The sequence below is a fragment of the Pinus tabuliformis genome, chromosome 6 (assembly GCF_031772625.1).
Source record: "Pinus tabuliformis cultivar Carrire ecotype Pingquan chromosome 6, CPIR1, whole genome shotgun sequence".
NCBI lineage: Eukaryota > Viridiplantae > Streptophyta > Pinopsida > Pinales > Pinaceae > Pinus > Pinus tabuliformis.
The window spans coordinates 258,821,457-258,835,922 of NC_142292.1; positions in this window are offsets into that span (position 1 = coordinate 258,821,457).

Genomic DNA, 14,466 nt, shown 5'->3' on the forward strand with positions numbered 1-14,466 from the left:
TAAAATTTTAACGAGTTTAACGACAAAGATAACTCGGTCCTTTTCAATTTTAGAGAGTCTGAAAAGGAGTGTAAAGGAAACTCCAAAATTCCTTTTTCGTTATCTAATCCCTTAGGTCCAAAAAGGTATAAAACAATACAGAAGGGATGAATTTTCGATACTTTTAACGAGCCGAACAAAACAAGCGCTCGATCTTTTTGTGTAATAATCCCTCAGGTCCAAAAAGATTAAAATTTAGAGGAGGGATAGCACTTCCGGTCCCTTTAACGAGCTGGAGAGGCCAATGGCTCGGTAATCTTTTCATATTTTATGAGTCAGTTGAAAAGAGCTTAAAGGAGACTCGTCTTTTGAGGAACGAGTGATAAAATGGGTAGCAACTAATTCCAGGTAAGGTTTGGAATTTTCCAATCACGGCAGTGTTACAAGGATGGCTAGTGAGATCACTCTTCGCAGCTGTTCCTCAAAAGGGGTAAACAATCAAATGGAGGTGAATGATCGGCCAATGCGAAAATGGAGGTGACGGTGCAAACACGACCAAGGCTTTAAAGGATGAAGTATTTCATTCACGATGGTTATTTACCGGAAATTGGTTAATTTTTTAATGAGCTTAAACTCTGGAGGAACATGTGCTCATTTCTTATGTTTATTTTTTAACGAGCATGAAGTCTACGCTAAAAATTCTCAATTAATCCAGTCGTATAATAAGAATGTCCCATATAAAAACGGCAATTTTTAGAGTTTTGCCCCACATCCTTTCTTAATGTAAATTAGGAAACGACCAATCCAAAAAACAGATAAATGATCACTCTTTGCTTGCATGCCAAAAGGTTTGCATGCCCCCAGGTATAAAACAGAGTTTCAAGGTTACCCCTTCTTCTTTTCGTCAAAACATTTGTTTTGCCGAGAGAGGTCTACCTCTTACAGGTTACCAAAGATTGTTCTATTCACGGCGTAAACAAAACACTTCTTCCGCGATGTCTACCGAAATAAAAAAAGGTGAGTGGCAATGCCTGCCAACTCACATAACTTTGACAAGAGAATCTTATTCCAGTCCAACTCCCTCTTCCAATCATGGACGGGAGTACGGAGGTCACATAATCTCGCAGAAACCTACCCTATACCCGAAGTTTTCCTGCCGAAGCAGACCAGGGTGCATGCCCCCTGGGTTTCAGTCATTTCCCCCGAATCACTCGCGCTCATCAGGCGGACGGACTGGAGGTTGAGACATTTCTTGCGTGAAAATACCATTCAGGGATGGTGTATGACTATTTTCTCTGCGCGATCCGGGAAACGAAAGTTGGTCTACGAGCTTGACCACTCTTCCTTCGTGCAGAAAACACATTACTCTAAAGAGTGAGGAGACAATCGCTCCCATGCAATAAATATAGTCTCGTCCAAGGAGTAGATTATAATCCAGGGGTCCTTGGACTACCATTACGTTCATTTGAATGGTTTTCCCTCTCAATGTTATCGGCACATTGGGAAGGATCCCTAACGGTTGACTAGTTCCTTTATCAAAGCCTGTTAGATTTCTCATCTCAGGCAAAAGCGATGGCGAACCAAGCGCTTTCCAAGAAGTCGAGGAAAGGATACTCACAGAAGCCCTTTCATCTATGATGGTACCAGCCATAACCATTCTATATATTTGAACAATGATTCGGAATGGTATGCTAGCTGGTAAACGGGGTCTGCCTAGTTGATTCCAATCAAAGGAGACAACTAGGTTGCTTGGAGGTGGACCGAATAGACGGTCGGGTGTGACTTTGACGAACTTCCTTCCTACGGTAAAGGAACGGGTAAATTGTTCCCATGTTCATTAGAGTCTGTGCTTATGAAAAGAATTTGGACGGTGTCATCCTTGTTCTCTTCGGTGACGGTATCATCTGAAGATGGAACCTCTGAAGGCAAGACCGAGTCAACTTCCGCCTTGACCTTTTGACTTTCATCTGGTATGGGTTCAGATGGTTTGTCTTCAATGATAGATGCTTCAGCCGACCACCTGAGCGGGCCACCGGATTTTCAACTAGTGACGGACTCGGCAAGAGTTTTTTATATCCAGGAGGAAGTCGTAACGGTGAAACCGGACGATCGTCCAAAACTCTTTTAGCTTCATCTAAGAAGGGACAATGGTGGACGGCATGATCGCCTTCGCACAATTTACAAGGAAATCTATTTTTTCCTTTTTGTCCTGGGGCTTCACTTTCACTAGTCGACGGTGTGTTTTCAACATGATAATCAGAGGTTGACGACGCCGGGTTGTGCAAACGAGGAGACCAGTCCCTTAAGATCCGAGGGATGCAAGGACAATCTCTATGATAGTGGTCTCCTTTGCAAATGACACATGGCGATTTAGGCCTGGTCAGTGCAGTGTGTGGATTTTTGCTAGACGATGCTCATTTGCTCCCATTCGCTTTTGGCTCCTTCTTCTTCTTCTCTTTCTTCTTCTTTTCCTTTTTCTTCTCAGGTACTTGACTTTTGGCTTTACTAGCCCCATCAAGCTAAGAGGAAAGAGGAGAGGAAGAATTAGAGGAAGTAGAAGGTTGGTGGGTAACTCTGGACTCGTCTAGTTGCTGATTCGATTGTTCAGGAATTGCAGTGTTCTGAACGACAAAGGTTGAGAAGAGCCATACAGGCAAGCCATTGTCAATCTTGGAAGCGACAATGTGGCCATATGGGGTGCACCAAAATCTCCCCAAGAGGGGAATGGACTAGGATTTCCTCCAAGGGGAATTCCTTGGTTGGTGGATTCCATTTTCTCAACCCAAGATCAACGTAGGAAAGGGTAATGAATATTCCGTTTAAAATAAATTTTAGACGCTTTGACACAACTTGCTTTTTCAGTTTTTAAGAGTCGAGAAAAAACAAAAGATGACTCTAGTTGCCTTCAATTTTTAATGAGCCTGAAGTGACAAGTGCTCAGATGGACCTTTTCCATTAAAGAGTCTGAAAAGGAACAAAAGGGACTGCTCTAGAAATCTAGGTAGAGGGATTACCAAACCAATCGCAAAACTGCAGAATACTTTTTACGGTACGGCATTCAATCTTCCCAAATGCTGTGTTCAGTGCATTGCGATCGATATGGCGGTAGACACGGCTTCCTATGGATAAAGGATTAAGCCTATTGTGGTCTCCCAAAATGTACTCGACGGTACGTGGGAGCACAAGTCTGTACTGGCACTTATCGTCTCAAAGTGGAGGAATCACCCAACCATCAGTGAGAACACCAGTTAACAGGCTTTACGACACCGGAATACGTCTCTAGCCTAGACTTCTAAATGTTGTGCGTTAGGTTCCAAAGCGTTGTTAGGTTCATTGAATTTATTTTATAGTTGATCTTGTTTATGAAGTTTGCCTTTTAGGTTCACCGCGAGATGTAGATGTAATTCCTAAAATGCAATCTAAGATGATAAACAATCTTTTTATCTTCTTTGTGCAATGAAAATCCTAGCTACTAAGGAAAGAAAGACAGAATCCTTTCACAAAGAGAAAAGAGCACACTCTAAATGCACTTTCCTAAATCAAACCAATCAGACTGTCTAAATGCAAATGCACATGCATGTATTTGTTTTCGACTTTCTTAGTATATGAATGATAAAAAGAAAGTTGATGCACAAATCTGAATTTCTTTTCAAGCGACAAATATCAACAAGTTTCTTTTCGAAATAAAAAATGGAGACGATCACAACACCTTACGATTTTGAAATGAATACTTGTTTTCGACACTAGAAAAATTACAAATTCAGACCAAAAACAATAGTAACAGGATAATCGACCATCAACAGCAATCAAATTCTTTCCTATGATCGAAATCGACACTTGCGACACTTTCAGATCAAAGGACGACAGTACGATTATGCTACTTTTGAAAAGGAGAACTGAAAATGACTCAACAAACACACAAAAACATTTACTGTTCTTTTGTACAAAGGAGGTGGAATAACAACAAGGAAAAGGGGTTTCAAATAGACATATACTGATCACAGGCAACAAAATTCAGGAATAGAACTGGAAAGAATGAATCACAGAAACCAACACTGCTCAAAGCCTAGTCTGATCAACGCACCTGTAACACAGGGAATTTGAAATGCAACACACCTTCTCCACTCGGGAAGTGCACTGAAGTTCAGATTCTCAAAACAGTACCTGCGCTGGGCCAGAAACGAGACTTTGCTTGGGTTCCAGGTCACGGTTTGCAGTTCAGTTCATGGGTTTTTGCCGAGAAAAAGGTAATCAGTAATGCAACAATTAGGGGTAGATCTAAGGAGGATCTAAGAGCTATCACAAGGGCAATCAGAGAGTTTGTGAATTAGTTGTTTAAATCATAAACAGATCCCGGAGATGGACTGAAGTGGCATTTATCTACATTTCATTTGCATAGCAAATGCAGTTCGAATGCTACCTGGCACAACTTTAGACTCCGTCTGTAAGTTTATGAAATAGACAACAAGGAAGATAAACAAACAAACTAATTCGTCCCCAGCAGAGTCGCCATTTTGTTACAGGGAAAAGTGTCTACTTAGAACTGCTTATCCCACTAAGGTGTTACAGCTGCCTTAGAAACAAGCAAAGTAAAGCTAATTTCGTTTTTCCTTTATGAAGTATAGATAGAGAGGAACAAAGAAGACCAACCTCTGTCTTGTGCTAATCTCCTAGTTTGATTCCTCTCTTCCTTGATAGTCTTTCGCTACTTTTTCCCTTGCACGCCTAGCTTCACAGAGTACCAGTAAGATCACAGTAGCATAGCACTATACAAGAACATGGATCTATAATCATAAACAATCTAGGATCAGATGTAAATTGACCATACAAATGCAGCAAACATAAATGACACAAGAGTATGGAGGAAAACTTGAATAGCTTTTATTGATAAACAAGAAAGAGCCAAGAGGAGTTACAACCAGTTGTTCTGACCCAGCATCAACCTCTCAGCAAGGAAGCCCCTCTTCACCTCATACAAAGCTTAGATCACCCAACAATCTGATGTTTGTCTCAAGAAACCAACATCAATTCCTTACAGTATGCAAAATTCCAACCTCTGGATCTCTGGGATGAGGGATCCATATATAGATATCTGTAAGGGAGATGAGTCAGCTTGTGTTTTGATTAGTGTCTTCCCTCTGATAGTTCTTGCTTCCACTTGGAGATTGATGATCTCTTACTCATCCTTGGTCGAATTCAGAGAGGCAAGTGTCACAGAAGAAGTTTCTGGAAGCTTTCATTACCTCTCCACCTCGCGGAATGACACTTCCATTTGTCATTTCTCGCCCATCGCACCCCATAGAAGGGCTTTTTGAAATGCAACGCACCCACACAGTGTATTTAGGTGAGATGCAATGCACTTGGCCTGTGGAGCAGCTGAAATGATCCTACTTTGACCAATTCTGAGCAGTTTTTCATGGAGAACTTCTGGGAGAAGCTGTAATCAGTTGACCTTGTTCCTTTAGGGGTTAGAACAACACTTTTAGGGACTTAGGAGCCCTTGGTTTATGGAATTTCATGCTTGGGGTTGTAGTGCCCAAAAATGTCTATAACACTTAGGAATAATTAAACAAATCCTTATATGTTTATCATTCCTTAACTAATCCAGTGAGATAATAAATAAATCATTTATTTCTTTATTATTTCTAAATAAAAGTTTAAATATTTTTTCCCTCCTAAACAAATATAATAAAATATTCCAAATGGTAATTCCAAGAATGGGATCAATAATATTTTATTATTTCTCATTATTTGAGGATAACTCAATATTTTGTTATAAATAGGAGGGTTTTCCATTCATTATTCACTTTTGATTATTTTCATTGTTTTACTCACTGTTGTAACTCTGATTATTTTCATTGTTGCACATCATATTTTTGTTGGGTTTATGCATTATAGAGGAGAGAGACTCTACAGAGGCTGAAATCGTTTGAAGATAGCCAAGAACCCATCCCATAGAGGGGGACTGGCAACATTTATATGTTCTCTTCACAGGTGTTATTATAAAATTATTCTATAGATATCTAATTTCCATTGGATGTTTTGGGGTTATTACTCTTTCTTTCACTATTTAACTATGATTGCAACATAGATCAAAATTTTGGCTGGTTTTGTTTCTATCAATAGTTGTATATCTACAATTTTTAGCAGTCATTTCTATTGTTGATATTTTTTTCATCCATAATCTTAAGTGGGTTCTTTTCATACATCATTGAGAAGAAAACACTACAACACTCAGACAGAAGGGGCTTATCCTTCGCTGAGGGTTGATGCTCAAGCTCCCAGACATCCTCTTCATGAATGTTAGCGCAGGTTGGTTGTGGAACACCAACTTCGTCAATAGCTTAATCCTCATTCAAAACAAGTGTAGAGTCCGGAATGGAAGAACACGAGACAATGAAATCTAGAGGATCATCAAAACACGAAGACGGAGGTTGAGGTAAAACAGTCATATGGAAACCCATGGGCTTTGCAACCAAATCTGAGCGAAAATTGAGAGAAGTGATGTTGGGAGGGTGTGACAGTTGAACATATGTGTGTGCTTGTTCTCCCACATCACTCTGCAATGGTGGAGTTGTTTGATGAGGGGACAGTGGACTGTCACTTGTGATAGTGACCATGTCCATATGTGATTTCGCATCTCCATCACCAAAGTATGTTGAGCAGAGCTTAGGCTTGAACTTCTTCTCAGGATTGACTAATTTTTTAAGACAATATTCGAATTTGTCCCAAAGATATGGAAATTTCACCTGGCTCTTCAAAGCTTCAAACTGCAACACATGGAAGCGTTCCCAAAATTCCATCGGTGATTCATGCGAGGCCTTCCATTATTGTAACATTATTTTTTCAAGAGGTTCTGGATCAAAATGATGGAACGTAGATTCAATGAGATCATAGAACTGGTCAAGTGAGTGCACGCTGCCAGGAGGCAGACTTCAGCACCGCCGTTGTGGAGATCCGTGAAGTGTGTATGAAAGCAGTAGGCTGACCTCTTTAGCATAGAACTTGTCTGCATTCTCAAGGAATACATAGAATTCTTTTAAGTACTCAGGCCAGGCTCCTTCACCTTCACCATCATACGTGAATTTAGACAAGAGATCAAAAAACTCCCTCGTGATGTTGAAAGGTTCGTCATGCGAAAGACATCGTGGATAGATGAGTTTAATAGAATCCATGATATATGTGTAAAGGTTCAAAATAGGATGAGAGGACACAGCTTGTCATCTGGCCCTCCTTCTAGCCCCAAAAATGTTGATGATGTTGGACCTGCCAACATGTTAAGGAATCTCCCCGGTAAGAAATCCCAACTAGACCTTAGACCATTTGGTGTACGAGTCATAGTAGTGGGTCGTACGGTATCGCCTTGACCACAGTTGCATGCAAAGGCAAGTAATATGTCCCTGTTTGTAGCAAGGGTTTGACATATGCAACAAGTCAAGGAAGGTGCAGGAACATTTCTAACACACAGAGAGTGATGTGAGTGCGCCCCTTGAAAACTTGTGAAAGCACGTGGCTAAGAACGTAACACACAAGAAAATATTCATCAAAAACTGGAAAGAAAGTAAGCTGACAATCCAAAGTGATGGTTAAACCAACAACACATTTCAGTAAGATTCATACATACCTATACAAAAAAGTCCATACGTGCATGCATAAGCAAGCAGATACATATATCATTAGAGTAAACAAGTTAGCTGAAAGACAATAACAACATATGCATGAAACATGCTTCCTTTGTTATATTAAGAAGTGAAAGTTCCAATCATACATTACAACCATGACCAACCACCATCCCCGACAGCAGAACGTTACAGTCACTGCTGCCTATTCCTCCAAAGAGATATACTAGCTTTGCACAGTGGAGAAGCCAAGGCTCATTACAATACTCTCCAATATTTCTCTAAGATACTCCTATCAAAATATTGGCTGACCAAAAGCCTCTACAATGAGTTATGAGGTACTATATATAAAAAAGGGTGTGGTGACCCTTGACATTCCCCTTTGTGACTCTTCACCTACCCTCATGACTCTTCACCTACTACATGACTGTTACATTCGACTATCGACACTTGAACTTCCACTTGACAAGATGTTACATACAATCTAAACATGTACCCCTGTGAGACAAAATAGGCTTGAGCAAGCCATGCAAGACATAACTATGACTCGGGAAACTACGGGAAGACTAGCTCTTCAACATCCTCACGATCGTCGATGGTGACAAACTAATGCCAAGCTCAATAGTCCGCGATGGTGTCTATGTACTCTGTGGTGACATCTTTCTGGAAACAAAATCTTTCCTCCGTACCATCCGACTACACTTCTCTTGCTCCTCTATCCAACTCGTCTAATAACATGTGCATCATTGTCTTGAGTGTGGCCTCAACAATGACATACTGATGCATGGTGTCTGCATTGATCACTAAGTGTGCACTGGTGGCTATGCGCATCAATAGATGGGATCGCATGACTGCACACAACAACATCCATACTCCTAAAGACCCATACATGGGAAGCCTGAAAACTAGTGATGAGTTGTGGGAGTTCTTCATACTTCTGGGTCTAACTCCGGATGCGTGCTTTCAGCTCAACCGCTCTGGGCTTCATCATCTTGGGCAAGTGTAATGGGGCTCCCTTGTATCTCATTGTCCATGTTTTTATGTAGTCAACAGCAGTGTGCACGTTTGACAAGATACATGCTCTCTTAGCACATCGCTGCTACCAACCATTGAGATGGAAAACTGCCTTATGCACGGTACCAAACTTAGAATACAACACCCATATGATTATCTGAATGGATGATACTTCATCAAGTATTGCCTTCTTCAACTTTTCTCAGGTGGATGTTGTAACCAGTTCTCCTCCTTTCTTGGTCATCTGTAACTCCTTATTCATTCGCTTGTTCTCAGTTATCAAGAAGCGTTCGAGCTACTGGATTCGACATATGCTCTAATACCATTGGCCAATGCTTCTGGATTCTTGTGAATGTTAGATGTTATCACTCCTCCGGATCTCCAAGGCTGAGGAAGAGTCCAGCTGAGGTAACCACAGACCAACCTTTTGACTTCGTATCTAGCCCTACCAAGCCAGAGAGGGTTCTCTCCAAAGAATCACAGCCAAGAGGGCTGGATGGATTAGGGTATAAAGTGCAGAGGTTTTTTTGACTTGATGTTGGGTTGCTGGATGAGGATTAAGTCAAAGAGACTAGGTTAGGGCATATGAGATATGATTGCAAACATTCAAAGGGGTAGGGTAGGTAGAAAACCTAACACTTTAAGGTGATTTGGTGAGATGGTTTAAGACTAGTGAGGAGATAAGAAGAGCATGAAACATATGAATTCTTCCTAAACTGAATAAATCATTACAAAATGTGAAAGTTTCCGCAAAACAAAGCATGGAAACTCACGAATTCAGTTCATCAACTTGAAAAATATCACAAAATAGACATGAAATGATTGCTGGAATAAACAACACATTCAAACATATGAGACAATAGAACAAACAATTTCAAATATTCATACCGCAAGTATCCCAAGGAAATAGCTGCAATTCATCTATTAATACTGGGCGAAATTTGATACAATAATGTCTCTGATCACTAGTACAACATCCAACTAAGTCCAACCTGTAGAATGATTGAAAAAGTACATGATATAGGCCTCAAAAAAACTCCTCCCAATCATCAAGGGTCGAATCCATGAGAGGAGGAGTAGTTCCAACAAAATCTGAACTAATAGCTAGAGTGTAGGGTGGCCAAAGTGACTCCTCCCTAGTTACAATGAACTAATTCTTTACACCTCATACAGTCTATTTACCTAATGTATTTACTGTAGGTAATAGTAAAAAGACCATAATTACATTTATATGATCAATTACATCAGTAAAAATTTGATTTCCTAAGAGGAAAATCAAATCTGGAGAAAAATAGTGAAAAATTAGGCAACTAGTCAAATGCACAGCGCCAGTGTCAAACACACAACGCCATATTCAAACCCACTTTTGTCTACCTTCCCAGTGTCCAAATTGAGCCCAGGATAGCTTTTTGGAAATCATATCCTATCTGGCTTCGATATATACCTTTATTTTGCAAAATGAACTTCATTTGACCCTCCAAAAATGGATTCTCCCAAGACTGGTCAAACACATAGCACTAGAAGGAAACATGCAGCACCAGAAGCAAACGTTCAGCGCCAACTTCAAATCGAACTTTGAGTGGCTTAACAAAGTCAAAATTTAGCACATAATATCTTTTTGGAAATATCTCTCTCTTGGCTACACAATGAACCTATCAAGTACTAAACGTTATCAAGTATAGAACCTTAAAAATCAATTCTCCCAAGACTGGTCAAAAAGTGCAGAATGGGGGTGCAAAAATGCAGTGTGATCTTGCAGGCAACTTTTAGAGGCCTTCCTCAACTCAAAATTGAGTGCCTAATAGTGCATTTGAAATATCTTCTAGTCTAATTGTCATTTGACTCATCAAGTAAGTCATATGAACACTCCTGCTTGGAGAAAAACAGATTTCCCCAAGGTCGCTCCAGAAGTGCAGAAAACCTCTTGTAACACCTGTATGTTTTAGGTCTCTCAAAAACCATAACACTTGTGTAAAAAATGAAGGAGTTTTTTGTTCTTTGGCCTATTATGGAAAAATCCCTCTCTCACTAATGTAAAATTCATCTCTATTTGGTTGGAAACGTACTTTGAAGAAAAACTGGCCCTATGTGTGGCAAATGATTTTGTCCCTTGGAATGAATTTTTTTAAAAATGATGGAGACATGATTCTTATGAGTTGGAGTGGCCTCATGCTTGCTGATATGACCTCCGTTATTTCTCCTCTGCTTATATGTCTCTGATTCCATAGAAAACCCTAGCTCAATGGGACAAGAAATTAGGGTTTAGTGTAGGAAAAATAGGGGATTTGGGAAATTTATAGGAATGAAGGGAAATAAAGGGGATAGGGGGCTTCTAAATTCTTAGTAAAATTTTGGGAGGTAGGGAGGGATGTTAGGAAGTTGAGGAAACCAGAATTTCAAGGATTGAGTGAGGGGAAGGGGTCCAAAAGGGCAAAACATAGGCCTAGCCTAGAAAAGTGTCAAAAGCCTAGCAATAGGCCAGGGTTTGTAGAAAAATGATGATTTTAAGGGATAGGAGTGATGGGAAGGGTTTAGGAAGGTATATTAAGGATATGGGAAGGCATAAGAGCATCAGGATATAATTCTTGTTGAATATTTAACCATGGAGGTCATGAAACCAAGAAAAATGCCCTCAAAACCCTAGGAGAGGGAAATGAGAGGAATGGACATGGGAAAAGGTCAAGGGAGTTAGATGGAGTGCAGGTGAGTGAGGTTTATTTACTAAGTCTACCATCAGTGAGTAAATTTTTGAATGAGGACCTAGGTGGAATGACAAAAATTTATGAGCAAGACCCTAATATGAATATGAAAAGAAGCGTTTTGATCACTAATGGAAGTATGCAAATACTGACACTAACATCAGACACGATCACTCTTTCCTCAAAATGTGTAGTAGAGTGTTGTCATCTAGAATAGACATTCTACGTGATTGCACAAATCTATGTTGTGACTCGTCGAATGATATGTTGTGCATCTCTCCTTCTAGATTGTCTCCAAGGATCTCAATGTCTCCTTGGTCGCTTGGGACTTGCTCTGCTTCCAGATCTGGTGAAGTTGGTGGGTCGACCTCTTGATGGTAATGCATGAGGTCAATGTCTTTCTCTAAATCTTTCTATTCCATATCCATTTCCATCTACTCAAGTGCTTGTTCAATCTCTTGAGCAAAGTCGTGCTCCTGCGACTTCTCACCCAGTCTGCTTTGTGTTAGTTGTTCAGATGAGTCCACTACCTATACGGGTGCAGTTTCATCTATTTGTACATGTTGTGACCCCTACTGTACATATTCTTACAACACTTCCTTCTCCTGTCTACATAGTTCCTGTTCCTTCCATAGTTTCTCCTTCAACTCATGCAACTCCTTCATTGTTTCCTCCATTTTCTGTTTTTCTCTCTACCTTTGCGTGGTCCTCCTATCGTGCTATTGCCTCTTCACCTCTATTGCCAAAGCTTCTTTCTGCACAAGTGGGTCTACTCTAAACTTGCATATTTGTTTTGCCTCTGCACTGTTGACAACATTTCTCTTGCCTTTGCTGTGTGCCAGTATGTTTACCTCTACTGTTGTTGCTGCTAGTGCTCTCCTAGATGCTGCTTCTCTAACCATTCCACAGTGATGCCAACTAGTTCATTGGGCCTAGAGAATCTATAACAATATCTCCATGGGTCTTCCTCTTCCCAACGACATGCCCTGTTGATCCACAGAAATTGTACTCTCGCGCAGTGATCCTTCACCAAACAATGCAGGTCATACAGAGTATAGCTTCGGGTGTCAAAAGGATATTTCTTGATCTCCTCTATTTTGACATCGACATGCTTGAGATTCCATCTCTCATACACCCTGATCCATAATGGAAGAGTGGGCCAAGGTGCCTTCTTCTTACGATGTAGCCTAGCTAATAGTCCTGTCGAGATGTGGTATGATACTTCTTGCATGATGAGTGTGTGGTCTAAAATACAGATGAAAATTAGAGTTTAATTTAATGTCAACCCGGGAAGTTAAACTTAGAAGTGCTTATCTAAAATATATAGATCTAGAAAGATTCCTAATTTGTCCAAGATCTTAAAGTCCCCTATAGGAACATATTCATTAAGATCTCTTTCAATAACTAATCAAGCCTAGATCTAACAATTGTTTGAGATCTATGATTCTCTTACAAGAACATATTCTACAAGATATCTTCCAAAATTAGATCATCTAATTAGAACTTAAAAGCGGAAATGAAGTAAACCTACATCTAATCATTGTATGAGATCATATGGTTCTTTTACAAAAACACTTTCAAATAAGATCCTTCCAATATTAGAACATTTAATAAAACTTGAAAGCTGAAATCAAACAAAAACATAAAGTAAATTATAAACAAATAAGCATGCAAGTGAGGCCATGGGGGCCCTCCATAACTCCACGAGCACACCACTTCAATGAAGACTCAGATGTAGAAGCAAAATTGAAGTATGATCCTTTATTTCAAAATCTTCATTACAAACCAACTCTAAGGTTACAACTCTAAGCTTCTAAGATTACATACTCCAAAATTCTAAGATTACAAAAACTTCCAGATTACAAATGGAGGAGATTGTACTCCTATTTATACAATGGGATGAGTAACAAACTCATAATGATCATCCACTAATCTCTCTTTATTTCCATAAATCTCGCAACCATTTTTAACTACTTTCCCATTATTACAAAATATGATCCCTTTGAATCCTCCACAAATCTCTCACATATCTTGGATAAGATATGCCAACCAAATCCTCCATGATCTTCTCCTTAGGAATTGGATAAGATATGCCAACCAAATCCTCTATGATTTTCTCCTTAGGAATAGGATAAGATATGCCAACCAAATTCTCCATGATTTTCTCCTTAGGAATAGGCTTGCATAATTATCTCCTTAATATAGTGGAGGAGATATGGATAAGTCTCTTGGAATTAATTCTTCACATATTTCCTACACATCACAAAACTCACATATTCTTGAGATATATAAAATATGTATATTTTCTAATATTTAATCATAAATTCACTTGTAATATAAAAATGAATAAAATGGAAAATAAGAAGGTGAAACCCAAATGTATTTATGAAAATGATATGATAAAAGGTTAATGGGATGATGAAATGTAAGGAATAGTGAAGAAAAAGGTGGATGCAAATATGACATTTCTGAGTCCCAACATCCTCCCCAACTGAACTTGTTGCATGTCCTCATGCAACCATGCATGGGTCTCTTTAATAACATTTGGCATCTTGAACAACTTTGGCTTTACATGATGATGTCTTTAATAATGAATGTTTCCAGGATATGTGAAAGACATGAGTAACAACTCACATTTTCTTATGGTTGGTTCTTGTGTGACAACCATGAATACAAAGAATGTTGTTTCTTGTGTTAACAACATTCATTTCGTTTTCTATTCTCTTTTCTTCAATAATAATGTAAACACTCACTAGAAATCATAAGCTATCAATGTGCATAAGAAAGCCCTTTTGTAATATTAATGAAGCATGACAATATTACGTATGAAGCAAAGTGCAACAAAGTATCATTAGAAAATAAATGTTGGTGAATGGTAAATGAGAAAAAATGGAGTGATAATGGTGAAGAAATGGAATCATGGAAGTGAATATGTAGTGTGGTGAAGAAATGGAATCATGGAAGTGAATATAGTCCCCCCCCCCTCAACTGAATTGGTTGCATGTCCTCATGCAACTTGACATGGCTCATGAAAGGAAATGTAGCATGGTGAGGGAATTTTCCAAAATATTCAAGTTAGCATATAAGGAATTGCATGATTAAATATTAGAAAACAACATACCTATACTTACCCAAGAATGATGAACTATGCAAGA